This window comes from Euprymna scolopes, chromosome 46 (genome assembly GCF_053919585.1).
Source record: "Euprymna scolopes isolate OS-2025 chromosome 46, ASM5391958v1, whole genome shotgun sequence".
In the NCBI taxonomy this organism is placed as follows: Eukaryota; Metazoa; Mollusca; class Cephalopoda; order Sepiida; family Sepiolidae; genus Euprymna; species Euprymna scolopes.
Window position 1 is genome coordinate 95,693,457 of NC_136527.1, and position 17,452 is coordinate 95,710,908.

At 35.3% G+C, this 17,452-nt stretch overlaps 1 protein-coding gene across 1 annotated transcript in view; it reads left to right on the plus strand.

Moving 5' to 3' along the window:
- The first annotated feature begins 268 nt into the window (after positions 1 to 268).
- LOC145270687 (uncharacterized) overlaps positions 269 to 17,452 on the plus strand; it is a 50,029-nt gene continuing 32,845 nt past the window's right edge. Inside the window, exon 1 of the mRNA XM_080126315.1 lies at positions 269 to 481. The gene's annotated coding sequence lies outside the window, so the exon portion shown is untranslated. The remainder of the gene's footprint in view (positions 482 to 17,452) is intronic.

Sequence of the window (17,452 nt, forward strand, 5' to 3'; positions counted from 1 at the left end):
GGATTGATTCTATAATACGTAATTTGTATAAATTAAAATATCATGTTTAAACGTATTGTACTGTTACAGAGAGAGAGAGAGAGAGAGAGAGAGAGAGAGAGAGAGAGAGAGAGAGAGAGGTGAGTAAACGTGGAGGTAGACACGTTTACCAGAACCGAAGGTCAGCTGACCAGATTACGTATGAGTGACGTGGTCAGGTTGGCTAGATCTGTGAAATTTGATTTGGGCTTTGAAGAAGACGGACGGTTTTCCGTTGTCTCCCCCTCTTAACTGGGGAGGGGGGAGACGAACGCTGACGTGTGTAGAATAAGAACCCACACAGGCCGATTTCACTTCCACCTTCTGCAGGACCTCTGGGGAAAGTGAAATAAAAACTATAAAACCCATTCATCGTCTTGGAGTGATAAATCTTCGTCAAACAGGTATCAAGTCTCCCCCAGGATGAGAAATTTCCAGATGGTCCAACATCGAAGAAGCAGAGGTAGGTTCTGAAATTACATGTCACACACACGATTCCCTTTATGATAATCAAACGAACAACCATTTATATTAGAGACAATCATACGCACACGGAATCCTTTTGATGTTATACACCCAAACGTAAATGGTGCTCCTCAAAAATAACTAATATATAACAGTACGACCGGGTAACGCCGGACAACCAGCTAGTAGTAGTAGTAGTAGTAGTAGTAGTAGTAGTAGTAGTAGTAGTAATAATAATAATAATAATAATAATAATAATAATAATAAAAATTCTGATTTCGTTTATCAACGTCTCCCTGGAAAGGGATGGGATTCATTTCCAGAAGATTTCCCTTAATCCCGGCTTCAAACCAGGAGCTTCAAAGATCAAGGGGTTTCCTAAGGATGTTAATGGTACCTACAATTGCAGAGGTTTGAAGGCCGCCTAAAACATCGGGGATTCGTAGTTTTTTTCAATTGTCCTTCCATCCGACTTGATACTACTCCTAGTGTACCAACTACGACCGGGATTATTTGTGTTTTAATCCCGTGTATACGCCTTATCTCCAAGGCCAATGGAGCATAATTGCTCCACTTCTCATTCTCCTTCTCTCTCACATTCCTGTCCCAGGATACTGAAAAGTCTACAATCTGCCAGTTTTTTTGAGACCTTGTCAATGACGACCAAATCCGGACGATTATGTTTCAATTGCTTGGTCGTTATGACACTTTTGTCCCACCATACCTCTACCTTGCCATCCTCACTTGTTCTCACTTCATCAGGCACCTCCTAAACCATTTGCCAGCACAATTCACCCCAACCTTCTTACACACCTCCCAATATATCCGGAGTCCAATAATAATAATAATAATAATAATAATAATAATAATAATAATAATAATAATAATAATAATAATAATAATAATAATAATAATAATAATAATAATAATAATGATGATGATGATGATGATGATGATGATGATGATGATGATGATGATGATGATGATGATGATGATGATGATGATGATGATGATGATGATGATGATGATGATGATGATGATGATGATGATGATGATGATGATGATGATGATGATGATGATGATGATGATGATGATGATGATGATGATGATGATGATGATGATGATGATGATGATGATGATGATGATGATGATGATGATGATGATGATGATGATGATGATGATGATGATGATGATGATGATGATGATGATGATGATGATGATGATGATGATGATGATGATGATGATGATAATGATGATGATAATAATAATAATAATAATAATAATAATAATAATAATAATAATAATAATAATAATAATAATAATAATAATAATAATAATAATAATAATAATAATAATAATAATAATAATAATAATAATAATAATAATAATAATAATAATAACATAGAGTCCTGGATATGACCTTAAACTATATCCGATGGTGAGGCCCCAGCTTGCGGGCTTTGGGGAGTGCGGAGCCACCCTTTAATTGCCATTGCTCCCAGGTCCACTCTGACCCAGAGTGGTAGTACCTGTTAGGGTCCCAACTATGGGTTAAATAGAAACTGACTTGAAAAAACAAAACAAAACAAAAAACAAAACAAAAAAATATTCTATTAAAAAATTGCTCTTCAAAATCACTGGATTCGACATTAAATAACCTGAAAAAGGGTTGATATGCCGTAAAACAAAACCAGCCAACCAAAACATAATAACAAAACAAAAAAGGCATGTCGGTATGGATCGGTTGAAATTCGAGTCGCGTTTCGCTTTCTTCTGCTCAATTCAAGTTATTCCCGCGAACAGAATTGACATCCCGTAACAGTATACGCGGAGCATGAGTTAACAACTTACCTTCGACCTATTTCTTAAAAGCGGGTGTGGATGTGTTGGTTGGCTAGGCTTAAAAACAAAAAAAGCAATAAAAATGTCGATCGATTTTAACAACATGCGTCGTAACAAAATATGCTTTTCTTTTTAAAATCACTCTTGCCTAAACGACCTGCTCTCCCCCAAAGAGCGATTTTTGTTTTCTAAACGCCACAATACGCTTCAAAAGCGGGCGTATCTAAAAACATGGCTCGAGACTGTTAGAATGTCATCGGTTATATTAAAACGGTTACATTCTAAGTAGAAGGAAAAAGAATAACGGTTATTTAAAAGGAGCAACTTATCCTGCCTTGACAGAGTTCAAAATAGACTTCGTAGCTTTGGGCTGGTGCGTCTGCTGCTAGTCTCTCACTCCTGGACAGGGTTCAAACAAGTATTGTAATGGTGAATGCTCTGACGAACTGCAATCACTTGTATCCCTTCCGACATAAATACCCCCGACAAGCCCGACAAACAACAAAATCCCACCCCTACACAGTAGAGATCCCTTGATGAAAGAAAGCCTTCTACTCTAATAGTTTCTTCCCCAAAACTGATAGACTTTGGAATTCCATTCCGGGTTTTCCTGCTTCTCTGACTGTACTGACATGCAGAAGTTCAAATGTAATGTGAACAGAGATCTTGCTTCTCAACTCCCTACATAGTATCCATGCGCCATGTCCCTGATAATAGCCCCCTACATCAAAGTGATACTGTGTCTTGTTTGGGATGAAAATGTAAATAAAAATGAATTAAAAAAAAAAATCACACGAGCTAACTTAATCGCTATTAGAGTAGGGCCCCTAATATTCAACAATTAACTTGTTTGCTTGTCTGTTTGTTTGTATATTTGTCACCGTGCTCTTTTTCTAGTAGGGGGATTACCTTTTCTCTTACACGCAACCCCTTTCCCACAGAAGAAACGTTGTGAACCTGTCTTTGCTTTAGCGTTATTTTCATGGCAAGAGCTCGTCTGGGCTCCAATCTAAACTTTGACGAAAAACACTCGTCTAGCTAAAACCGCTATTAATAATTTCCCCCACTCTTTATCTGTGCCTAAACCTAAACGTAGATTCCATGAACAAAGTTTCTTTCTTAGAACTGCACGCCTGTGGAACTCTCTTCTGTTTCCTTGCTTTCCAGCTGACTACAATATGGGCATCTTCAAGTCTAACGTAAACAAATTCTTGATGAGCCGTTCCCCTTAAGTAATCCAATTTTACCAAATTTACACTTCTAAAGGTTACTATGATATTGTCCTTTTGATCAATGTACACGCTTTAACATTTATCCTCGAGTGGCCTCTGTGCCTTGATTAGTGGTGATTCGTTTGTAAAAAAAACCCAAAAAACGATTTCAATAGTTTGATGCCCTTTTCTCTTACCTGCAACCTCTTTCCTACAGAAGAGACGTTGCGAGCCTTTCTCTGCTTTATCGTTATTTTCATGGCAAGTACTCGTCTGAGCTCCAATCTATGGTCTTTCCTTGCCAAACATTCACGAGAAACACTCGTCTAGCTAAAAACACTATCACTAATTTCCCCCACTCTTTATCTGTGCCTAAATCCAAATGTAGATTCCATGAACAAAGTTTCTTTCTTAGAACTGCACGCCTGTGGAACTGTCTTCTGTTTACCTGCTTTCCAGCTGACTACAATATGGCCGTCTTCAAGTCTAATGTAAACAAATTCTTGATGAGCCGTTCCCCTTGAGTAATCCAATTTTACCAAATTTACACTTCTAACAATTACTATGATATTGTCCTTTTGATCAATGTACACGCTTTAACATTTATCCTCGAGTGTCCTCTGGGCCTTGATAAGTGGTGATTCCTTTGTAAAAAAAAAGTTTACATATGAGAAATGTAACATTTTTATACTCCTTGTCGAATAACCAGGGTTCAGTAGCCGAAATATCGAAGAAGTCTGAGTCGATATTTTAATAATTGCAAACTATGCACGGGTTTAAAATGTTATAACGAAAACGTCCCTGGTCAATTACACAAATTACTCTTGATTATTATTAAGAGTAAAGGTTCATTACTTCTGTAACGTTACCCAACACGTTGTAGCCTCAGTCGCAAACTAGACAATGATCCTGGATATGACCTTAAACTGTATCCAGTGGTGAGGCCCCAGCTTGCGGGCTTTGGGGAGTGTGGAGCCACCCTTTAATAGCCATTGCTCCCAGGTCCACTCTGACTCGGAGTGGTAGTACCTATTAGGGTCCCAACTGTGGCTTAAATAGAAACCGACTTGAAAACAATTATTTATTCTATTAAAAAAAATTTTCTTCAAATATTTTGGATTCGGCATTAAATAACCTGAAAAGGGTTGATAGGCCGTAAAAAAAAAAACAACTAACCAAACTAGACAAAGGATAATAAAGAACGCGCACAGTGAGGAAAAAAACTTTTCGACAGTGGCCTCAAATCAAGGAGAGCAGCAAAAAAGCCATTTCTATAAAAAAAAAAAAAATATTTCAGACAGACTAAAGTTTTGCAGAAAATATAAAGATTGGACAGTGGAGGACTAGGACAAGATGATATTTTCGGATGAGGCACCATTTCGCTTGTTTGGAGCTTCAGGAAAATGCCTTGTTAGGAAAAGAAAGGGAGAACGCTTCCATCAGTCTTGCGTGATCCCTACAGTAAAGCATCCGGTCACCGTTCACGTGTGGGGTTGCTTTTCATCGTGGAGAAATTGGAGCACTAACTATTCTGCCGAAAAATACTTCTATGAATGCCAAATGAGAGGTGTGGTTGGAGATTGTGCACCTCCTGCCACAAATATTTCACGCGCCGGAATCCCTTCCTGGATATCTATAGTCTGTCAAACACTGAAGGACCTCCCCCGCATGCATATATGTATGTATGTATGTATGTATGTATGTATGTATGTATGTGTGTGTGTGTGTGTGTGTGTGTGTTAGTTTTGGAGGGATTAATGGGAATCGGAAAGATAGGGTCTTTTGGAGATATCGGAATCGGTATCAAAATCGGAAGATGTTGTGCTTATTTTCCGATGTCAAAAACGATTCCTTTAATTATCTTTATCGTTTGATTTTGTTTAAAACAAAATCTGCTACTCTTAGCAGTAATGATAAAATAATAAATATTTATTGATTTTAAACTTCCAGTAAAACTAACGTCTCTAGATCACACCCTCACAAGAGAGTTTTTACGTTTGAAAAAATATGTGTATATTTAACATGAGTTTGTAATCGAGAAAAAAAAAATAACACCTCTATAGTTAAATATATAGAAATTTATTACGAATCAGAATCGGTAATTTATCGGAATCGGACAAATCCTGGATATGACCTTAAACTATATCCGATGGTGAGGCCCCAGCTTGCGGGCTTTTGGGAGTGTGGAGCCACCCTTTAATTGCCATTGCTCCCAGGTCCACTCTGACCCGGAGTGGTAGTATCTGTAAGGGTCCCAACTATGGGTTAAATAGAAACTGACTTGAACAAAAATAAATAAATAAGAATAAAAATTTTTTCTTCAAATTCTTTGGATTCGGCATTAAATAACCTGAAAAGGGTTGATATGCCGTAAAAAAAAAACCCATCCTCTCTTTCACCTTTTCTCTCCCTCTTGCTCTCTCCTTCTCTTTCTCTCTTTCTCTATCTTTCTTTCTTTTCATCTCTCTCTCCCTCTCTTCTTCCCTCTTGATTTCTCTGTCTTTTTCTCTCTTCTTTGCTGTCTTTTTTTTTCTCTCCCTCCCTATCTTTTTCCTCTCTTTCTGTCCCTTTTTTGTTTTTTCACTTTCTCTGTCTGTCTGTCTCTCTATCTCTCTCTTTCATCTACTCTCTCTCTTTCATCTTCTCTCTATCTCTTTCTCTTTCTTTCATCTTCTCTCTCTCTCTTTCATCTTCTCTCTCTGTCTCTCTCTTTCATCTCCTCTCTTTCTCTCTCTCTCTCTTTCTCTCTCTCTTTTTCTCTCTCTTTCATCTCCCCTCTCTCTCTCTCTCTCTCTTTCAACCAACCAAACTAGACAAAGGACAGTAAAGAATTTCAAGTCGCCTTTTTTCCGTTCTAACAACGACATTTATTTCCTCATTCTCCAGCCACATGACTTCTCGTTACGATCGTTACGTCATCCACGTCTCTAACTTGATCCAGAACGCCATTAACGTCTCTAACGTGATCTTGAACGTCATTTAGATCTCTGACGTGATCATAATCTCTATCGTGCGCTCTCTCTTTTTTTATAGTCTTTTTTTTCTTTACCTATGCTACGTTATGTAGGCTATTATTATTAGGGTTGTGCAAACAGCATATTCTTTACATTCTTTTCACTTTTGAGTATATATCAGGCACAGTTAATCAACGGAGAACCACAATCGTCTATATAAAAGCATATAAGATATTAACGTATATATGTAGATAAGTTGATAGCATGTTTTTTTTTGCATGACATGCTGTGTAGGTTTAAACTCCATACATAAATTTCTTAATTTTTTTTCCATTAACTGCAAAGAATTTTGTAAGACTTGAAAATTTACGTGTTTTTTTTTTTTTTTTTTTTTTTTTTTTCATGACATGCTGTGTAGGTTCAAACTCCATACGTAAATTTCTAAATTTTTTTTCCATTAAATGCAAAGAATTTTATAAGACTTGAAAATTTACGTTTTTTTTTTTTGCATGAAATGCTGTGTAGGTTCAAACTCCATACGTAAATTTCTTAATTTTTTTTCCATTAACTGCAAAGAATTTTATAAGACTTGAAAATTTACGTGTTTTTTTTTTTTTTTTTTTTTTCATGACATGCTGTGTAGGTTCAAACTCCATACGTAAATTTCTTAATTTTTTTCCATTAACTGCAAAGAATTTTATAAGACTTGAAAATTTACGTTTTTTTGTTTTTTGCATGACATGCTGTGTAGGTTCAAACTCCATACGTAAATTTCTTAATTTTTTTTCCATTAACTGCAAAGAATTTTATAAGACTTGAAAATTTACGGGGTTTTTTTTTGCATGACATGCTGTGTAGGTACAAACTCCATACGTAAATTTCTTAATTTTTTTTCCATTAACTGCAAAGAATTTTATAAGACTTGAAAATTTACGTGTTTTTTTTTTTTTTTTTTTTTTTTTGTTTTTTTGCATGACATGCTGTGTAGGTTCAAACTCCATACGTAAATTTCTTAATTTTTTCCATTAACTGCAAAGAATTTTATAAGACTTGAAAATTTACGTTTTTTTGTTTTTTGCATGACATGCTGTGTAGGTTCAAACTCCATACGTAAATTTCTTAATTTTTTTTCCATTAACTGCAAAGAATTTTATAAGACTTGAAAATTTACGTGTTTTTTTTTTTGTTTTTTGCATGACGTGGTCTGTAGGTTCAAACCCCGCACGTAACTTTCTTAATTTTTGTTTTTGTGTAATGGAAATACTCAAGAATCAAAACAATGAAAAGAATGTGCTGTTATCACAGGCCTAATCATTATTATAAGCGGTTAAAGTAGTTTGATTAAAGCATTATTTAATGTGTATAATAGGTATAAAAAGAATGTAGCTTTATCATCATCATCATCATCATCATCATCATCATCATCATCATCATCATCACCATCATCACCGTCATCGTCATCATCATCATCATCATCATCATCATCATCATCATCATGCAGTCCGTCAGTCTTGATATAAATTGTTGATTTATATCCGCCAAGGTGAACTGCTATTTTTTTTTTTCGTTTTTCACTTCTTAGCAAATATTTCTAGCGGCTAAAGTCAAATCGACAGTGTGCTACAAGGAACATGAACATTGAGCGCATTGCCAAGGCTGCTGCAAAGAAGGTGGGCTCTCTCTACTGTGCCAGAAAGTTACTTACGCCTGAAAGTATCCTGTACCTCTATAAGGCCACCATTCGCCCATGTATGGAGCACTGTTGTCACATTTATTTAATGTGTATAATAGGTATAAAAAGAATGTAGGCTCATCATCATCATCATCATCATCATCATCATCATCATCATCATCATCATCATCACCATCATCATCATCATCATCACCACCACCACCACCACCATTATCATCATCATCATCATCACCACCATCACCATCATCATCACCATCATCATCATCATCATCATCACCATCACCATCATCATCACCACCATCACCATCATCATCACCACCATCACCATCATCATCATCAGCATCATCATCATCATCATCATCATCACCATCACCATCATCATCATCACCACCACCACCACCACCATTATCATCATCATCATCATCATCATAACCACCATCACCATCATCATCATCATCATCATCATCATCATCATCATGCAGTCTGTCAACCTTGACGATGATTAGTCAGGGCCTCAGTGCTTTATCCTTTGGCACAGGACTTTCCACCTTGGCTCTAAACTCGCTTGTGCAGTTTAGGTGAAGTATCTGTTGCGCATCAGATAAACACCCTCTGAACCTCCAATACTCATTTCCAGTGGAGCGAACCCGTAACGACTGGCAGCAAAAGAGGTAAACAGTCGCCCTATCGTGTCCGTTACTATGCATTTTCTTTCAGGATGAAGTTCCATAGCCTTTTAAGGAAAACTGCAAAGCAGCAGTAGGATTTGAAGTCAGAGTTCCCATTTCTTAGCCTTTTGCTGTGATTAAGGCAGTGGTGTTTGATTTTGGGGTTGGTTCCCCTAGTCTTCGCCCAAGCAAGGGCACCCACAAGACAGTGGGGTAGGGGTTGGTAGTATGTCAGGGCGTGTCCATAACGCACTACCTCTGGGGTCCCATACTACTCCGAGATCTCCTACAGGTTTAGCCTGGGGCCGCAAGGCATTCAGTTATGTGTGTGGCCAACGTGGAGGCACTGTAGGAGTCTTGATGATGGAGAGGCTATGTACTGGCAGGAAGACTTATGCATAGCTGCTCTCTTTTCACTACGAGGTTAGCCAGCGGTGTTAGCTGGAAGCGAGAAGACATGGAAGCATGAACTTAACACTAACTTATACTTAACACATTAGACGCATCACATCCCCATGCCGGATTAAGAATCCAAACGCACATACGTAGGTTTATAGAAAGCAGACTAATGCAGTGATGTAACGGATGGACTCACACTGAAGCAACTCAAGACATAATGGTAAACCAGTCATGCAGTTTCACTTTATTGAATCAATACGTGTGTTTGTGTGTGTGGGGGGGTGCGTATGTGCGTATGTGTGGGTGGGTGTGAGTGTGCGTGTATGTGTGTGTATATATATATTTTCTTTTGAATCAATACATGTGTTTATATATATAATCATATACACAACTATCTCTACAATTATATAAATGCAATTGTGTGTGTGTGTGAGTTTGTTCCATATAGACTCCGAAACGGCTGAACAGATTTTCTTTAAAATTTAATGAACTTTAGGGTATAAGTCTGGGAGTGATCTTTATTAAGTTTTGAATACTTCCGATAATTACCGATAATCGATGATCGAAACCGTTATTTTAATTTATGTATCATCGGTAAAGTCATTTTTCCATGTCGTCGCTTAGCAACAATGGTAGAGTGACGAGCTGTGAAAATTCTACTGTGGGTAAGTTGATAGCGTGCTTTTGTGTATGTGTGTGTGTGTGTGTGTGTTTTGCATGACGTGCTCTGTAGGTTCAAACTCCGTACGTAAATTTCTTAATTTTTTTTCATTAACTGCAAAGAATTTTATAAGACTTGAAAATTTACGTGTTTTTTTTTTGTTTGTTGTAATTGTGTTGAAAAATCTCTTTACCTCAAAGATTTTTACTTCGGAATTTACAACACAATTTGGATATGAAATTTAATATATATATATATATATATATATATATATATATATATATATATATATATATATATATATATATACGTTTTATTTTTTATTACCATATTTTTCTGTTAAGTTACATTATTATTTCGGCTACACGACCGTTTTTTTGGCATGTAATGTAGTTTCCTCAGACTTTTACAGAAATGTTCGTTTATGGTGGAATGAAAGAGTGAATGATGTCAGGGGATGGGTGCGAGGAAAGCGGAAAAAGAAGAAGGGAACAAGAGGGAACGGTGGGAGGAGGGTGCTTGGTATGTCGGTAATGTTTTAGTTTTGGAGTTTAAGGACATTAGGTGGTTGTGGGGAGATCTGGGAAGTTCATCTCTGGTGTGGCTGAGGGCATAGGGATACATGTGGGGGAGGGAGATATGTGGAGGTAGGAGGAGGGGGTTACTTTAAAATTCAAGTCCTAATGTTTAGGTTGTTGGCGTCTCGTTGGTGAGATGATTTCTTGATAAGTATGTCTTTACCTGTTAGGTGTTAGCTTAGGTTGGAAGGCGGGGGGGGCTATGATTCGGTTTATCTATTTGATTTTTATTTGTTGTTAAGTGCTTGGAGAGTGTTAGCCTGCGGCCGTACGCGCGAGCACACACATGCGTACATACACACACATATACTTAAAGAAACGTTCACATGCACACATACATCTCCGCCATGGCATGTAAACACATGCACGTATGCGTACATGCATGCATATACACCCGCGCTGCTCCCGCTCACCCCAAATTTTCCTTAAGGTGTTAAATTGAGTACGTGCATGTAAGCATGGATGCGCACATACAGACACACACATACACATATCGACACCCATACACCCATGCAGGCGTATACATGGGCCTACATGCGTATATTGATTCAGACATACTTGCATCCCCACGCATATATGCAAGCACACACGCACATACCTATATTCATGAACACATACATCGACATATACACAGCTGCACGCACCTACATACGCATATGGACAGCAGTTAGTGAGCATATATACTCTCAGATGTACACACATATACATAGGTACGTACGCATATACATCGATACCCCCACGTACACACGGACAAACACATGGATGCACACGTGCATATACACATACACGCATACCCAGATATACAGACAGTTATTGGTATAGACATATTCGTCTACATAAATGTAAATCTAAGTTTATTCGTGGATATATAGACGTAATACATTCGTTAAATGTAGACATGATTGTACATAGATATGAGCATAAACTCATTCCCAGGCTCGTATGCGTAATATTTTCATTAGTGGAGGTTTTTAATGGTTTGATGTGTACTTTTGTTTGCTCTACAATAGTATTCAGCACTTTCTTCAGGTTTTTATTAATTACGATTTCTACTATATATATATATATATATATATATATATATATATATATATATATATATATATATATATATATATTTACAACAGAATTTGGATATGAAATTCAATATCCCTCTCATTTTGAACCAATATATAATTTCCCTTACTCTATGATTTAAAAACTTTCAAAACTTTTAATTATGATTTTCTATGTTTATTGTATTTAGCAAATTAGGTATAAGCCATTATAATATTTGCTAATATTTTCTCCTCTGAGGAGATGGGTAGACATCGAAACCTATAGGTTAAGAAAATATACTTATATGCATTCTTTGTCTTGCATATAATAAAAATTTCATAAGAGCATGTATATATTGAAATTATATATATATATATATATATATATATATATATATATATATATATATAACTACTTCATTTACTCACATAAGTTAATATACAAAGTATAAATCTATGCGTAAACTTTAAGTATTTACTTCAACAGCTTAATCGCCATATATATTTTATAACGTACTATATATATATATATATATATATATATATATATATATATATATATTTCAATATATACATGTAATATGTTCTTATGTTCTTGCTTGCTTTAGGTAGTCAGGTTGCATATCAGTGATGCTATATATTTCGGGAAGACCCACCACACCCCTGACAAAGGGAAGGCTTCCCGAAATATATATTGCACCACTGATATGCAACCAGACCACCTGAAGCAAGTAAGAACATCAGGACATATTACATATATGATGTTATATATATATATATTTTACACAGTGATCACCACTTATCAAGGCCCGGAAGCCACTCAGGGATAAGGGTTATTGCAAGTACATTACGTTAGTGTGGAGATTCGATGAAGTGTTTACTTAAGGGGCGGTTCATTAGGAATTTGTTAACATTGGACTTGAAGACATCCAAGTTGTAGTCCGGTGGGAAGCAGACAGACGGAACAGAGTTCCACAGGCGTGCAGTTCTAAGAAAGAAACTTTGTTCATGGAATCCGCGTTTTGATTTAGGCACAGATATAGAGTGGGGGAAATTTTTCACAGTGGATTCAGCTAGACGGGTGTTTTTCGTGAAAGATTGGCGAGGGGGGACCAGAGATTGGAGTTCAGACGAGCACCTGCCATGGAAATAACGATAAAACAAGGATAGGCTCGCAACGTGTCTTCTGTGGGATATATATATATATGTATATATATATATATATATGTGTATATATAAGTTTCGTGGTTAAATATGAGTAAGGAGCAGTACGCTATATGGGAATATCACTTCCTCCCATGGGCCTATTTTCTGCCCACCTGGATTTATAACCCCGAACGCCATTGGACTCATTCCGATAATGGACTATCCAGGTGATATCAACTTCTCTTTTCGTATATTTTCTCCATATAATTATCCACAACTACTCAAAAACTATTTTCAATAATTGTACTGAAAAGCAAAATAGCGTCCATTCGCAGCTGAACATTTTGCTAACTGCATTTCATTTCCTCTGATGATATGTCCCATTGTTGAAAATCCATGGATTAAGGAAATTAAAATAACTCCTTCTATATATTCCTTTTGTCAACCAATAAATTCTTAAATCGAATATATGTCTCTATATGTTGTTTTTTCAGAATTTAAAATTTAACCACGAGACATATATATTGATCTATTCTTAAATATTGAGCTTTTCCTTTTTGGCTAAGATTTACTTCAAGTAATATCTATCCAAATTTTTCATCTGAATTCTATCAGTGTCTTATCTCGCTTATATATATATATATATATATATATATATATATATATATTAAAAAGTTTGATTCATGTTCAGGCAAACTGCATCTAAAATATCAAATGTTTAGATCCAAAATTGGCAGAGAATTTTGGTAGAGTCTGCAATGGTTAACTCTTTTAACTTTGACCTCTTGGCAACCAAATTTTCGCCCCAAAACTGATTAACAATCTTGCTGCATGTCTGAACATCTTAATATAAAATTTCACAATTTTAGACCCAAAATTGGCCGAATAGTTTGCTAGAGACCACAAAGGACTAATCTTTTGATTTTGACCCTTTGACAGCCAAATTTTCGGTCAAAAACCGATTAAAAAGCTTGCCCTATGTCTGAATACACTGTTTCGCTGTATCTATCTCTCTCTCTCTCTCTCTATATATATATATATATATATATATATATACCTGGATGTCTTCAAGTCCAACACAAACAAATTCCTGATGAACCGCCCCCTTAAGTAATGACACTCTATCAATTCTCCAATACTATTACTACACTATCCCATTGATTACTGTACACACAATAACCCTTACCCCGAGTGGCCCTTGGGCCCTGATAAGTGGTGAACGCCACGTAAAAAAAAAGTATATATATATATATATATATATATATATACATGTATATATATATATATATATACATGTATATATATATACATGTATATATATATATATACATGTATATATATATATATATATATATGTATATATATATGTATATATATATATATACATGTATATATATATATACATGTATATATATATACATGTATATATATATATATATATATATATATACATGTATATATATATATATATATACATGTATATATATATACATGTATATATATATATATATACATATATATATACATGTATATATATATACATGTATATATATATACATGTATATATATATACATGTATATATATACATGTATATATATATATACATGTACATATATATATACATGTATATATATATATATATACATGTATATATATATACATGTATATATATATATATATACATGTATATATATATATATATATACATATATATATATATATATATATATATATATATGTAAAATTTCTAATGTTTAGACCAAAAATTGGCCGAGTAATTTGGTAGAGACCGCAAAGGTCAATTTTTTTAAAACTTTGACCTCAATTTTGACCCTTTAATATTTATTGTTTGAAGTGAATAGTATCAGTAAGTAAAGAATTGCCTTTTAGAAAGGTTTTATTAACTGTAAAATACACGTACGCTCTTGAAAGGATCGAGCGGGAAAATGAAACAGAGGGCGCTTTTATTATGAATGTCAATCCCAAGGGGGATAACTCTTAACAACAAATTAAATCAAATTAAATGTTTTAGGCTCAAATTAATTTAAAAGGTTTGATTCATGTCCAAGTAATCCACATCTAAAATTTCAAGTGTTTAGACCCAAAATTGGCGGAAGTGTTTGGTAGAGTTCTCAAAGGTCAAATCGCTGAACTTCGCCGCCTTGACGGTCAAATTTCTGGCAAAAAAAAAGAACGATTTCCCCAATTCTTAATACCCCTTATGTCAAATCTCGAGTCTGTTGACTAAAAATTGACAGACACACAGACAATTTCCCTTTTATAGATATACTAGATAGATTATTTATCATTAATTCTAGGTTGGGCTTTGGCAGTGAAATTTCGTCTCTGAATCTGATTTCCCGGGCAATGCCGGGCCACGGGTGGGCTAGTTATCAATCAGTCACTACGTTTGTACATTTGTTTTTAATGAGTATGCGGCAGTATGAAAGAATTAATATATAGTGTGTGTGTGTGTGTGTATGTGTGTGCGCGCGCGTGTTAGTTTTTCTTTTTAATTTTCTAATTTTATTCCTTTGAAGATTGTAATGCTGGGCATGGGGCAGCCAAACCAGCTGCCAACATTGCTCTGCTTTTTATTGAAACCAACCGAGAGCTCTTTTTAGTATCCTCGCTGTTCCCTTACGTGCAATTGTCTGGATATCTCTTTTGCACTTGGGTCACCAGGAATATTAGTTAGGTAGGACTTCAGGTTCTTCTTCTTCATAAGCCCTGTGGCACCTATGATAACTGGTATGATTGATATCTCCCTAAAATTCCAGTTTCTTTTCATATCATACATGAGACCTTGATATTTGGTCTGTTTCTCCCTTTCAGCTCTGTTCAGACCTCCATCATTAGGGATACTTACTTCAACCAACGTTGCCAGAATGCGTTTGCTTATGACTGTGTGTGTGTGTGTGCACGTGCGGTTTGAGATTATTTTATCCCTCCCCATAAACATAACATACACATATGTAATAACAATGTACGGCACTCGTCTGCTTTCAATAAAATCCCGCAGCTATCTCTCTTTCATGCTTTCATTCTGCCTGTTTCACTTTTTACTTCTCGTTTCGCGAGAGCGGTGAATTGGTAGCAACAGTAGTCGCTGAAGCAACTTAGTTGCTATAGAAACCAGTCATAAAAACGTCGCTCACCTCCTTACGTTTTTTGACGATTTTGAACACAACTAAATTCATCAAAGGTTAATTAATTCCGTTACATACTCAGGGGAAAATAATTCTATTTTTTGTTTTTCTATAGATTTTCGGATCAAGGGGGCGTAATTCCAAATTCTGTTTAATATGATTATAACTGACTGTTGTTTTTTAATGAGCGTTTGGAGTTAAAATCTAAACAAAACAGCCATTTTACAATTGACAGCCTAGAGAGAGGATTTGTTTCTCCACTGATGATGGGTTATTACCCGAAAGGACCCATGGAATAAGTACCATCTACAGTTGGCAAAAAAAAAAATCAGGTATATAAGTAAATAAATAAATAAAATATTTTAAAACATTATTGAATTACTTATCATTTATTTATTTATTTATCTGCTCATAACGATTGTACATTCCTGCACTGTAAGCCTTCAAAAATAACTTTTATTCTTTAACAATGCTTCAAGCAAACAACGCCATACTTCAAAAACCTGAATGATTTTTTTTTCAATAATCAAATGTGTTTACTTGGAATGGATGACGTCATAAAGGCTGAAAATATTTTTAAAATTCTATTTGTTGACGCCATCTATTTAAATTATAGTTTTACCTTTTAAAAGTGACACTAAAAGGAAGAGTTAATAAAGTTCAATGTCCTCTCTGCAACCCAATTAATATTTGATGAACCTGAATATCAGTGCTTCTCTGACTTGTCCACCAAGTTACACTAATAGATATCCAACAGCCTTTGTTCTATCAGAAAACGGAGACGAAATGGTGCTTTTGCATTTAATGACTTGTATTTCTGTGATGTTGGCTCGGCATCTCCTGGCAGCTTATGTAAACGGCCGGAATATGCTGAGCGCTAATCATTTTTTTATACGCTAGAAAAAAGCAACAAAAAAACAAAACAAAACAATTACCGTATTGTAATTACAATGAGGAAAATCGAAATAGAATAAATAAAAATATGACATCAACCTATCGTAAATTTCATGAATAAATATTTATTTTTTTTATTTTTATATAAAAACCCTAGCAGTAACCTGCCACGCGTCGCTGTGGCTCAAATTGGCGCAATGGAAAAAGTTCCAAAATGAGAAATAGCATGTTTCTTATAGGTTTAACTTTCCATTTCGTATGGGTACACAGTTTTTGTTGTTCCATTTTCTTAGCTGATATAGAGATTTTCTGGTTTGGTGACTCTTGAATACGTAACTTAAATTGTCCATGTGAAAAAACAGTCAGTGTGTAACTGTAAGCCACACAATTGTAAAGATTTTTCTCTTTGCTTTGTTGATGGTTATTGCAAACAATAAAATTGGAAAGTGCAATTTCCTAAAGTGTAATGATGTATCCGGTGGAATCATAGGAATGCATGGAATGAAGATATATTCATCTGTAAAAAAGTCCTGTTATGATTGTTGTTTCTGATATTGTTTGTTAATTTTTTTTACTGCAAGCCATGTGCCTTTGCAAAGCTTGGATTGGTTTATATTTCACAACATGATAATTTGTACACCAAATTTCAGTTGCAATACATGCGGTGGAATCCCTGGCAAATATAGCTGTTGGATAATTAACCACTTTATCTGTTTTTACAATAGTGTCGATGGAT